The 13,576-nt window shown below is 42.2% G+C and overlaps 2 non-coding genes across 2 annotated transcripts; one reads left to right on the forward strand and one right to left on the reverse strand.

Annotated features, from left to right (window-relative positions):
- Nucleotides 1–4,065: 4,065 nt before the first annotated feature.
- Nucleotides 4,066–4,140, reverse strand: Trnas-cga (transfer RNA serine (anticodon CGA)). The gene has a single exon. It is a non-coding gene; the product is annotated as a tRNA-Ser (tRNA).
- A 252-nt stretch (nucleotides 4,141–4,392) lies between these two features.
- Nucleotides 4,393–4,467, forward strand: Trnas-cga (transfer RNA serine (anticodon CGA)). Its single transcript has one exon. It is a non-coding gene; the product is annotated as a tRNA-Ser (tRNA).
- The last annotated feature ends 9,109 nt before the right edge of the window (nucleotides 4,468–13,576 follow it).

The following is a 13,576-nucleotide window of genomic DNA, read 5'->3' on the forward strand; positions in this document are numbered from 1 at the left end:
TATGCCTTCGTGTGAACACTGATGCATTTGTCTTGCCTTCGAGGTCCTTAAGCAGCATGTATGTTGGCGGCAGTAATATCGATCTTCAGTCAGTCGCAAAGGCCCGCTGTCTACATTTCCTCAACAGTGTTTCGGGAATACGTCGGCTTCCTCCACGGATTCCCATTTGAATTCACGAAGCATCTCCGTACTCGCAAGTTGACCGAACCTACCGGCAACAAATCTAGCACGGCGCTGGGTAGCCGCGCGTTTTTGGGAACCTTGTCACGGCTTGTGTGGCTCCCCCCGTCGGAGGTTCGAGTCCTCCATCGGGCATAGATGTGTGTGTTGTCCTTTCCGTAAATTAGTGTAAGTTAGATTAAGTGGTTTGTAAGCTGAGAGACCGACGATCACAGCAGCTTGGTCCGTAGAACTTACCACAAATTTCCAACAAATCTAGTAACATGCCTTTGAATTGCATCAATGTCTTCCTTTAATACGACGTGATGACCACAGCAGCTTGGTCCATAGAACTTATCACAAATTTCCAACAAATCTAGTAACACGCCTTTGAATTGCATCAATGTCTTCCTTTAATACGACGTGATGGCCACAGCAGCTTGGTTCATAGAACTTACCACAAATTTCCAACAAATCTAGTAACACGCCTTTGAATTGCATCAATGTCTTCCTTTAATACGACGTGGTGGAGATCCCAAACACTAGAACAATACTCAGGAATGGGTCGCCAAGTGCTCTATACGAGGTGTTCTTTACAGACAAGCTAAATTTTCCCAGCCGGCAGGTGTAGCCGAGTGGTTCTAGGCGCCTCAGTCTGGAACCGCACTGCTGCTAAGGTCGCAGGTTCGGATCCTGCCTCGGGTATGGATGTGTGTGATGTCCTTAGGTTAGTTATATTTAAGTAGTTCTAAGTTCTAGAGAACTGATGGCCTCCGATGTTAAGTCCCATGGTGCTCAGGGCCATTTGAACAATTTTTTAAAACTTTTACCAGAATTCGCCCAATAAACTGAAGTCGAACATTCGCCTTCCCTACTTCCGGTCTTTACGTGCTGACTCCATTTCACATCGCTTTTCAACTTTACGCCTAGATATTTACCGACGAGACTGTATCAAGTAGCACACCTATAATACTGTGTTATAACATTGCAGGATTGTTCTCCTACTCATCTGGATTAACTTACACTTTTCTACATCCACAGCAGCCTGCCATTGATGGCACAAAACGGAAATTCTATGCAAGTCATCACGTATCTTCCATCAGTCACTAAAAACCCACACTGTCCCGTACACTTAGCGGCATCAGTGAACAGCTGTACATTGCTACACACCTTGTCCGTCATATCATTTATGTAAATAAAGATTAAGAACTGTCCTGTCACATTTTCCTGGCATTCCTGAGGATACCGCTGTCTCTGACGGAACACTCGCCGTCCAGGATAGTATATTGGATTCTGTTGCTTAACCCTAGAACACTAAATCGGGGAAAATGTTACATTGTTTCGAAACCAACGTAAATTTTACTACTCCATACGTTACTCAAAAGAAGTCATAATTTATAGTTTACGCTACAGGTAATTACAATTATAAGGTCTCCAGTGGTATGGCCCACAGCTCGCGGTGTAGTGGCTACCGTTGCTGCCTCTGGATGACGGGGTCCCGGGTTCGATTGCCAGCCGGGTTGGGGATTTTCTCTGCCTGGAGACTGGGTGTTTGTGTTGTCCTCATCATTTCATCATCGTTCGTGGCAGTGGCTAGATAGGACTGTGAAGAAAACTGGAATTTGTATGGGCGCTGATGACCGAGCGCCCCATACACCAAACATCATCATCATCGTCATCCAGTGGTATGTCATATAGAAAGTAAGTTCTAAATGTCCTTTTTTACTCGCGATACTGACAATACCAGACCGGTGGCAACGTAGTAATTTATTCTTATTTGTTTATTTATTTACGTCCTGAAATCGTTGAGGTGCATATATTATACCATAGCTATTGGACAAACTTTCATTGATTTAAACATTATTACGTCGAATGTTATTTTCCAGGGTAATTTTTATTACTTTTGTACAAGCGTATCTTACAACAGAGAAATTCTGTACATGGATATTTTACATAATTTCCTTTTGTTATGTGGGATATGTTTAAAATATAGTACAATGCACTACAATACAAAACACTTAATGCAATTTGGCATATTTGCGCTGTCATTTTTACAGTAATTGTATACACGTATTCTCCAGGAGAGAGCTTCTTGACATCAGCTGTGCAGTATATTCAGTTTATAAGATACTGTGATACTGAGTAAAAACAATTTTTTAGAAGATATAGAGTTACAGATTTTTTAAAGCTGTTTGTTTTGTTAATGGCGTTTAACTGACTTGGCAGCCTATTAAAGAATTGTGATCCTATATGATATACACCTTTGTCTCGAATGAGAAACAGCCCACAGTTGCACTAATTATGTTCATTCTAAACCTTGACCATGGTTAATAATATAGCCTTCTTCATCAGTCATAAGATTTTAGAAATGAAAAACGTCTTAGCCCAGCGGTTGCGTCAAGATCAATAAAATAAAATAACTTCAACAGACATAAGCCTGTTTCGATCTGTTATTAAGTTTTTCATTTTTAAAAGCTTATGACTTCTGAACAAGGCTATATTATTATAGCAAAAACCATGGTCAAGGTTTAGAATGAACATAATTAGTGCAACTGTAGGCTGTTTTTCATTCGAGACTTTTTCGTAACGGTTGCTGTTGTTACTGCCACGATAAAAATAATGCTATGCACCTTTGTTATACAGAATTGGATAACAACGATTTCTGTATATGTCACTACTTGTCCTCGTACGGTATTCATGTCTAGTTTTATTTTGAATAAATACGTTTACATTTTTTAGCATGCTCTTTTTTGCATGCATGACATCCTCGAGTAATAGATACAGGGATAGGGATAGGGATAGGGATAGGATCCTAAGGCCTTGAAGTAACGGTTTATGTGATTTTTCGCTGTTTGCATTTTTCAGGCGCTACAGTCTGGACCCGCGCGACCGCTACGGCCGCAGGTTCAAATCCTGCCTCGTGCATGGATGTGTGTGATGTCCTTAGGTTAGTTAGGTTTAAGTAGTTCTAAATTGTAGGGCACTGATGACCTCAGCAGTTAAGTCCCATAGTGCTCAGAGCCATTTGAACCATTTTTGCATTAAAAAAATGGCTCTAAGCACTATGGGACTTAACATCTGAGGTCATCAGTCCCCTACAATTTAGAACTACTTAAACCTAACTAATCTAAGGACATGACACACATCCATGCCCAAGGCGAACCTGCGACCGTGGCGGTCGGGCCATTCCAGAGTGAAGCGCCTAGAACCGCTCGGCCACAACGGCCGGCTTTGCATTTTTCATTATCGTGACTATCGGAACGTAGAGTTGATAACATCTGTTTTACTGCTGTATTGTTATGAGGTGTGGTCCGCATCGCCTACTAATGTTCGTTTTCGGCCTTAAATGTTACCTGCCACGGCCTTCGCGACGAAAGTTGGCAGTGAGGATCGCCTAGCCACAAGCCGGCACCATTAGACGTGTGGCTCGCGCCGCGCAGCTGCCGGCCGTGGGCGGAGCCACGTGTAAACAGAGCGCAGCGGCCGCGTGTGGCGCACGTGCGCTCGCAGCCCGTGCAGTGTAAACACTGGCCGACCGGCGCCGAGAACACAGAGACGTGGCGCTGTCCTGTCTCTGCTGCACGCTGCTCGCATGTTGGCAGGCTGGCACAGCACACCCATCTCCTACCTATGAGGAGTACCATTAGACTAGCGACTAAACTTATTTCTTTTTTTTTTTTTCGATGTACATTACAACATCGCTAATCGGACCTAGGATGGTCCGATTCCCCGCTTAGTCCGCCCATCCCACGAGCGATGCCTATTTAAGTACATAAGTCGCTGCTACAAACTCGTTGATGACTCATCCTCTACGATATGGATCAGTAGACACTTGACCCAGAATGAGATTTTCACTCTGCAGCGGAGTGTGCGCTGATATGAAACTTCCTGGCAGATTAAAACTGTGTGCCCGACCGAGACTCGAACTCGGGACCTTTGCCTTTCGCGGGCAAGTGCTCTACCAACTGAGCTACCGAAGCACGACTCACGTTCGGTACTCACAGCTTTACTTCTGCCAGTATCCGTCTCCTACCTTCCAAACTTTACAGAAGCTCTTCTGCGAACCTTGCAGAACTAGCACTCCTGAAAGACTGTGGCTAAGCCATGTCTCCGCAATATCCTTTCTTTCAGGAGTGCTAGTTCTGCAAGGTTCGCAGAAGAGCTTCTGTAAAGTTTGCAAGGTAGGAGACGGATACTGGCAGAAGTAAAGCTGTGAGTACCGAACGTGAGTCGTGCTTCGGTAGCTCAGTTGGTAGAGCACTTGCCCGCGAAAGGCAAAGGTCCCGAGTTCGAGTCTCGGTCGGGCACACAGTTTTAATCTGACAGGAAGTTTCAGACACTTGACCGTTGCTAGGAGCGGTACTTCCGTCAATTTTAGTGTGAAATAACTTGGTCGGTTGATTTGGGGGACGGGACCAAACAGAGAGGTCATCGGTTCCAAGGATGTGCAAGGAAGTCGGCAGCACACTTTCAAAGGAACTATCCCGGCATTTGCCCGAAACAATTTAGGGAAATCATGGAAAATCTAAATCAAATTGGAAGTGTGCGGATTTGAGCCGTCGTCCTCCCGAATGGGAGCCCAGTGTGCTTATCGCTGCACCACCTGACTCGGTCTGATATAACTTGTTTCTAATTCGATCAAAAAGTATTACTGCGCGAGCATTTCTTTTATAAATTGGTGACAGAGTTCATTGTACATATTAAAGTGTGTGGAGGAAGAGGTAGAATTGCGGAATAGGGGTAGTAATATGAAATACTACGGTTTCTCGCCTTGTAAGCGCTGTTCTTTCGTGAGCTGTTTAAAAACTATGTTCACCAACTGTAAACTGCTTTGGGATGGAGTCATATTACAGTTGGCAACCATTGCAAGTGAGCCAAGCTGTTTTAACGAAATCATTCGTAGGAGTAATTGTCGGAGGTTGGTGGTTTTCAGTTTCATTCTTGTCGTAATACATACATTATTAATGTATTTTGTAGACAGACGTTTAGCTAATACATTAAGTCTTAAAATGGCATGTTTCTTCCCTATTTAAATTTAATTTTCGATTTTATTTGCTTTTTGGAATTTCAAGATGGCTGTGTCACTAAGCCGGCCGGAGTGTCCGTGCGGTTCTAGGCGCTACAGTCTGGAACCGGGCGACCACTAGGGTCGCAGGTTCGAATCCTGCCTCGGGCATGGATGTGTGTGATGTCTTTAGGTTATTTAAGTTTAATTAGTTCTAAGTTCGTGTCACTAATGTGGAATACTAGTGTTCCATATTTGTACCTTAGTATTCCATAACTTTATCTTGTTACTCTTCCATTTGGTCCGTGTTTGTATAGAAAAACAACAATATCAGAAACGGTGTCCGCCTTGATGCAAAACACCTTGTTATTTGTTTACTTGTTTATTTTCCCAAATTAGTTTCTTCGACAAACATCACCGTCATCAGTAGGTTTATTTAATCGAAAACATGCAGAAAATAGCATAGTTATACAAACACAGTGACACATTATAACATTTTCACTATTCGTGTTTTTAAATATAGTTTTCTATGGATACTTTCATACTACCTTGTATATTGTATGTTATTGTATGTTTTTGAGAATTATTGTCTCTGTTTGCGACATATTTTCTGTGCTTTTTTCTGTTGCCGTTTTTTCCCATCGAACATCATGTCATCTGCAACTGCGGCGGCTGTTAGTAAACAAAATACTGAAAGATGAACTTCATATGTCAGCAATATACGCTTGGGGATGCGGTAGTTTTGTGGAATCCAGTTATTTGGTGTGTACTTGGCTGTTACTTAGTTATGCGTGTACTCACGTTCGTTGGATGGTATGTAGCTCATTCTATACACAGAAAAATCAAACTTTCGCACTTTGTTTATGATCAAGAATATATGATCAAGAATATATTGCTGACATACGAAGTTCGTCTTTTGATATTTTGTTTACTAACAGCCGCTCACACAATTGCAGATGACATGATGCTCGGTGAGAAACAACATCAACAGAAAAAACGCAGCAAATATATTGCAAACAGCGACAATAATTCTCAAAAACACGCTATAACATACAATAAATAAGGTAGTATGAAAGTATCCATAGAAAACTATATTTTAAAAAAAAACGCATAGTAAAGATGTGTCACTGTGTTTGTATAACTATGCTATTTTCGGCATGTCTTAGATTTAAAAAAAAAACACTGATGATGGTGTATTTGTCGCCGAAACTAGTTTGGGAAAATAAACAAGTAAACACATAAAAAGGTGTTCTACATCAAGGCGGACTCAATTCCTGACATTGTTGTTAGTATTACTTATTTGTACCGTACTTTCACAACCTGTTTTACTTCTAGGAATTGCTTCAGTAATGACTTCAAGAGCTTTAAAGCTGTGGGACGAGTCTGCGATGAAAATAGCAAGTAAAAATGTTAGAGAAAAGGAAAATGCGCCACTCCAGAAATCTGTATGTTATAAATCTCGCGTGCAAAACCATATCAACAACTTGTGTCTGCCTCCTCATGGCTCCCAAAAGATGCAACCGCTCGAAAGAACTTTCATGAGATCTTTTGGAAGCCTCTTATTCTGAGCAGGTACGCATATGGATGAGGGGAAATGCACGTCCAGAAACAAATATGGGCATCGCCGAACTGAATGCGAAGGCGTACCTCAAATGCCAGACAGGAGAGATAGCAAAATGGTTCAAATGGATCTGAGCACTATGGGACTTAACATCTGAGGTCATCAGTCCCCTAGAACTTAGAACTACTTAAACCTAACTTACCTAAGGACATCACACATACCCATGCCCGAGGCAGGATTCGAACCTGCGACTGTAGCAGTCTCGCGGTTTCAGACTGAAGGTCCTAGGACCTCTCAGTCACACCGGCCGGCTGGGAGATAGCAGTCAATGGGTTTAGGGTGGTAGAAATATACGCATTAAACTCTCATGTTTTCGCGGAAGCATATTTCATTGCCAGCAATGAAGGAATAATTGAGAATTTACCCAATGACGCAGTCAATGAACCATCTGTCGGAGCAGTGCCTTCTAAAAGTGGAAAGGCTAACGATAGAGTCGAGGGAGGAACATCTGCCGCCACATCTGAAATTACACCTTCGCAAATCTCATCCGTTGCACAAATAAAAAAAGAGGCCAGGCAGGAGGGGAAGAAAAGCAGATCCTTCAGCAGTCGTAACCCTGTCTTCACACAACGGACCTCTTGAAGTATCGACGACAGCAAAAAACAAACCGGAGACAGAGACGTAAAGACCACCGAAACCTAGGAACCAAGAATCATCTGATTCTGAGGATGATGTTTTTAGTGTGAGTGATGATTCGTACACACTCAGTAGCGTTCTGGACAACAGTGTACCCACTTATGAAGATGGCAATTATCTATTTTGCTCAGGTAAATTTTCGCGGGATGAACCAGGGGAAGAATGGGTAATGTGTCTAATGTGTGAAATGTGGGCGCACACTGAATGTGCAGGTTACGGTAAAAGACGATATGTGTGCGATTTCTGCAAGTGAAATTACTTGGAGTAAGGAATTTAATAACTAAAAATGGTATATTTCGTGTGTCTTTCTATTGTGTTATTATGTTTTACAGTGTTTTCTTTGACAATGAATTATTAGATTTTCCATTATTTGTTTTAACTTTAATGAATTTGAGACGAATGCACTATTCCATATTTCTAATCTGTAATCTGGTGTCAGAAATTTCAAACATTGTGTTAAGCCTAATTTAGAAATATTCCTAACGTAGTATGTATTCGAAAATATAGGAAAAAATGAACTATATACAAAAGGATATGCTTTAGGTATTTTGTTTCCTTAATGAGAAAAACTGATAAATTTATGAATGAAAAACAAATGGTATTCCATATTTGTAGCTCTCCCTCTAAAACTAAATATGACCCCAATTAAACATAAACATCTGACGCTGTCTTTACAACGGGACGTTGAGCCCAGTGAGGTAAGTGAGTGGATCAGTATAGCTGACGTTGACTGATCAAGAGAAGCAGAACTAACTGACGACAAAATCACTAGCGCTGCAACTCGAACAACCGATGAGAACAAGGAAGATGATGACGACAACGAAGACAATGAACCTGCTGCTCGACTGTCACATACAGACGCTAAAAATACATTTGATATAACCCTTCTCTACCTCCACCATTTTTGTGGATTAGGAAATGGCGTAACGTCGCGGCAAACTCATGGCTGCCGTTTGCTAAGCAACAGAACATTACAGACGGTTTTCGTCCTGCTTAAGAATAAGATATTGCTTACCGTCTGATTTCTCTTGTTTTAAACAGTTAAGTGGAACAATTAAGTGGAAGTTATTTGCGTGTCAGTGCAGTACTGTAATAAGATATGCAGAGACGTTAAACTTTTACTCGTAGGAACAATATTTTACCGTAACACATAAACGTATTTTACAGTACAGGCAGTACTGTACATTGTACTTTCATGTGTCAACATTTTTTTCCGTTTTGTTTGTGTCGTAACTTGGAACAATATTTCAGACAGTGTTATATGTTGATAATTAAAGTTATGCTCTACTGTATTGTGATTTTATGGGTCAACAAAAGCGTGGTCTAGACGCCTTGCCATGGTTCGTGCGTCTGCCCCCGTCGGAGGTTCGATTCCTCCCTCGGTCATGGGTGTGTGTTGTCCTTAGCGTAAGTTAAAGTTGGATTAAGTAGTGTGTAAGCCTAGGGACCGATTACCTCAGCAGTTTGATCCCATAGGAACTTCCCATCACCACCACCACCTCCACCACCACCACCACCACCAAAACCTAGATTTGCTTAATAAAAAACCTGAAAGGAAAGATAATGCGACCTTTTTGCGTTTCGACCGTGGTTCCAGCCTCGTAGGGGACAGATTAGCAAGGTTCTATTGTCAATGGATTAATCTTGCGATTTTTAGTGTTATGAATCTTAGCACATTGCCTGAAAATTATAACACGCTAAAAAAAAAGAAAAGAAAAACTGTCTCTCGTTGTTAAATCTCAAATCTTTTGCAATCTGCAATGTGCTCTCCGCACTTGCAAGGGGACCATAGCGTCTGTCAATCACGCATTCTGATGAACCTTAGGTATATTATACAGAGAGCTGTCCTGAGTGACTGTCTAGCGTGCGATGGCCCCTAGTTACAGAGAAAATCTATGTTGAAGTTCTATCTGCAATCCCTATACCTGTAACTTTAGCCATCTTTCGAGCAAGTGAGGGTAGCACAATGGCTAGGGTTCGAAACATACCTGTGCACATTTTTTTTTCATTTTAATTGTACAGAATGATGTTAAATAGTATATGCCATGTCTGTGAGGGTGAGAGGACAACAAGAGGAAAAGGCAAGTCTAGGAGAAGCAGGAAGCGGAAGTTGGTCAAATATTTGGAATTTGAACTATGACCCACGGGAGTGTTACAAATTTGAAGAAAGTGTGTTGTAATGATTGATTTATTAATGAAACTGCTATTGCAGAAATGACTATTTTTGAATAATTCTGCATGGCGTACACTATTTAATTATATTCTGTATGATGATATTGGGGGAAAAGAAAAGCATAAAGACGTGATTCGAACCTGTACCACCCAGTATACTAACGGTGAACCTTAGCCGCTGCTCTTACGCTTGCTTGCTTGAAACAGGGCTAAAAATACAGGTATATGGGATTACGCATAAAACTTTAACATCCATTTGCTCGGAAAGTAGGGGCCGTCGTAAGAAAAGCCGCCAACCACGTACTCAGGACAGGTCTTTCAGTGTGCAACACAGCTGACACTCATCAATATCAGTGAGTAACAGGACTGGTGATCCCTTTGTTAGTTTTTGCTTCCTGGATGAGGTTGCAAAATTAATATTATTAAATCAGTTGATCTTGAAGTAATGTAGATAATATTGTTTTTTTTTTATCCACTATGGATCTACTATGCAAAGTCGGAAAGAAGACGCGATCTTGCTTCTCACTTGCAGCCATTCGCTATGACGCTACAAGAACAAGAAGGCGGATTTCCTTTTTTTTCATTTTCTCCTTTTGTCAGTAATCTGTGAAAATGGATTAGCAGTAAGGATATGTCTGCTCAAGTGGCACCAGCGTAGAAGATAAGAAGACGCCCGCCACAGCTCCACGAGCCGTCCTGAATGCCGACTCCTGCAGCGGCCATAGAACTCACACAATAGGCCATCGGGCACCACCAACGGCAACAAGCGAGGAGAGTGAGATCACTCCAGTGATAGCCTGACGTCACGAAAATATTCATGCAACGTTATCGCACAAGTGGGAGAAACCTAACCCCCACTTGGGCAGCTATGTGTTTTGTTTTTGTTCTCAGCAAGCATGAGAAGACAGCAAAACGTCAACAAGCAATGTGGAGACACAGCGTTAAGGCTTAAAGTCCACAACAGCCCAAGGTTTAACCCAGGTTTGTGGTACGGCTACGGCTTGGGCTGAGACGGTCCTTCTGGAGAGCTGGAATAGCGCAGACGTTATGTATGGGGTGACAATTACTGGACAATATGAAATAAAATGGTCACAACTTCTGAACGATTTTCGTGAGGACGTACTAACTGCACGGGTGGACGCAGGGAATGATGGGAATTAGTATGCGCCGCATGGTTTGGTTTAGCGATGAAGCCCACTGTCATTTGGATGGGTTCATCAAAAAGGAAAACTGGCTCATTTGAGGGACTGAGAAACCGAATTTCGTCATCGAGAAGTCTCTTCACCGTCAGCGGGTGACTGTGTGGTGTGTAACGACCAATCACGGAATAATCGATGCGATTATTCCGATAATCGACCTCATCGAACCAGGGGAGCGTTTGATGTCCTGGAGGGGCACTTTGGGGACCGCATTCTGGCTCTGGGGTACCCAGAGGCCACTGGCGTGGGCCTCGATTGGCAGCAATATTCTCCGGATCTGAACAAGTGCAACTACTTTTTGTGGGGCTGTGCTAAAGACAAGATGTACGGCAATGACCCCAAAACCATTTCTGAGCTGAAGGCAGCCATTCAGGAGATCATCGACAGCATTGATGTTCCGACACTTCAGCAGGTCATGCAGAATTCCGCTATTCATCTGCGCCACATCATCGTCAATAATGGCAGGCATATAGAAGATGTCATAACCTAAATCCGAATATCTGTAGTGACGTTTACACGTTGAATAAAGTGTGTGCACGCCGTAGTTTGTAACTAGTTTACGCTTTTTTCATATACCTCAATAATTGTCTAATATGAGCAGCTAAGACGCGACATGAAGCATTCGGAATTCTCCTTTGTATGAGCTGGGGGACTTGAGAAGTTCTCCCGATTTGGTGGCAAAAAACGTAAAAGATTTCTGAAGGAAAGGTCGTGAGGACTCAGAATTTTTCTGTGGGTTGTCGGATGTTCGGATTTGTAATAGTTCTCGCATGTTGCACAGAGCTGAAATTTTAATATTTTAGCGACTATTTCGACTTGTAATTATTTCTCGCAGGTTATCCAGTGTTTGAACTCAAGCGGTTGGACTTTGAATAATTTTTGGTACATTTCCCAAGTTGCTGAATCACAGTAACGCGGTGCGCTGCTCTGGTCTACAAATTCCAGAAGCATTAGTTTTGTTGTGGTCATGCCTTAACAACAAAAATGAAATCAATGAAATATTTGCATTTTGAACCAAAACTCAAGTGAGTTGAGACCATATTTGAACTTTCATACCACATATTGAAATCATGCCTGCATTTTTGTGTAACTTATTGATAAGATCTTCCGAAGAATAACAGCTTATTGTGACATGCCTTGATTGCCCCTAGATGAACCAACTGACTTAAACGGAATCACGTATCCGGAAACCCATTCGACACTTGTGTACAGTCGCAACTATCATAAGAAAATGGCAGAAGACTTGGCCAAAATTGCCATTTGGTGTAGTGAATGACAGTGGACAATTCTTGGAATTGTTCCTAGAATAAGTTCATAACCGATTGCTTCCCCCTTTCACTCCCATTCAATTGTAACTTCTCTAAGAACTAGTACGGTATTAAACGTTATGTCTAAATTGTAACATAATTTTTAAAACGTGTAGACTCTAGCGTGCCAACTACTTACTAGGGAAGCGAAAATATTAATATGTTAAGCTCACCAGACAAAACGTTAGTTACCTCATTAAAAGAACACATAGGTCAGTTTGGAGCGCCGTAGCTAGTGTAGGTGTTACCACCCGGTCATGTCACGGCAATGAGGTAGAGTATATGTACCAGTCTGCAATTTGGAATCACGGCATAAAGATGAGTCGACATTAGACGCGACAGAATGGCAGAATTGTGGTGGTAAGTTCCTATGGGACCAAACTGCAAAGGTCATCGGTCCCTAGGCTTACACACTACTTAATCTAACTTAAACTAACTTACGTTAAGGACAACTCACACACCCATGCCCGAGGGAGGACTCCACCCTCCGACGGGGAGAGCCATCGGAACCGTGGCAAGGCGCCACAGACCGCGCGGCTACTAGTCGGTTCAGAGAATGGCAGAAGGGAAAGAACCTGTTTGTAACGTGTCCATAACCACTCTGTGAATGAAACTGTAAGATTTGTTGATGTACTCGTACCAGCACAGACTCGGACTGTATAATGGACCAGCAAGGAATGGTGCACCATTCGCAGCCTTGTAACACGGCGGCGTTTTTCCACTCGTTGTAAGAAGTTACCAGTTGACAGGGACCGGAGAGGAGTGTCACCCGTTGTCAACGATAATCGGTTTCAAACCCCTCAGAAATTGCTATACTCAGTGAACGAATGTCCATCTCAACCAGTCAATGAGAAGGGAACTGTATGCAATGGACTTTTGGAACCGGGTATGTCCCTCATTTGACGAATAGGCAGGCATCTCGTTCGACCAAATGAATCACCAGATCTTTACCTCAAACAAAATATATGGGGTTAATCAGAGAAGCAGGTGATAAATAACAAGCAAAATACCATCATCTTGGTAGCACTTTTTCTCATTAGTGTTCAATCTTGAGGTTGGTTTGCACCAGTATGCCATTCCCCGTTCTGTCTGCCTTCCTCTTAATTTCTATGTATGTGTGCATCCCACATCATTCGTAATCTGCTGCATGTATAACATCCTTCGTCGTCCCCTGCGATTTCTTTCCTCAATACCTTCTTCTGCTACCGTTCTAATGATGCTATTGTTTATTAAAATGTGACCCACGAGTTTGTCTTTTCTTCTTTGCACGGGTCTCAGAAGGATTCTGGTTTCCTATACTCTTCTCACCACCTCTTGATTGGTAACTGTGTCTCTCCACCTAATCTTTACCATCCTTCTGTAGCATCAAATCTCCAGGACTTCTAGCCATCTTCTCTCTTGTTTCCCTTTTGTCCAATTTTCACACTCGTATAATGCCACACTGCAAACAAATACTTTCATAATCCGTTTTCTTATT

This window comes from Schistocerca gregaria, chromosome 4 (assembly GCF_023897955.1).
Source record: "Schistocerca gregaria isolate iqSchGreg1 chromosome 4, iqSchGreg1.2, whole genome shotgun sequence".
Lineage (NCBI taxonomy): Eukaryota > Metazoa > Arthropoda > Insecta > Orthoptera > Acrididae > Schistocerca > Schistocerca gregaria.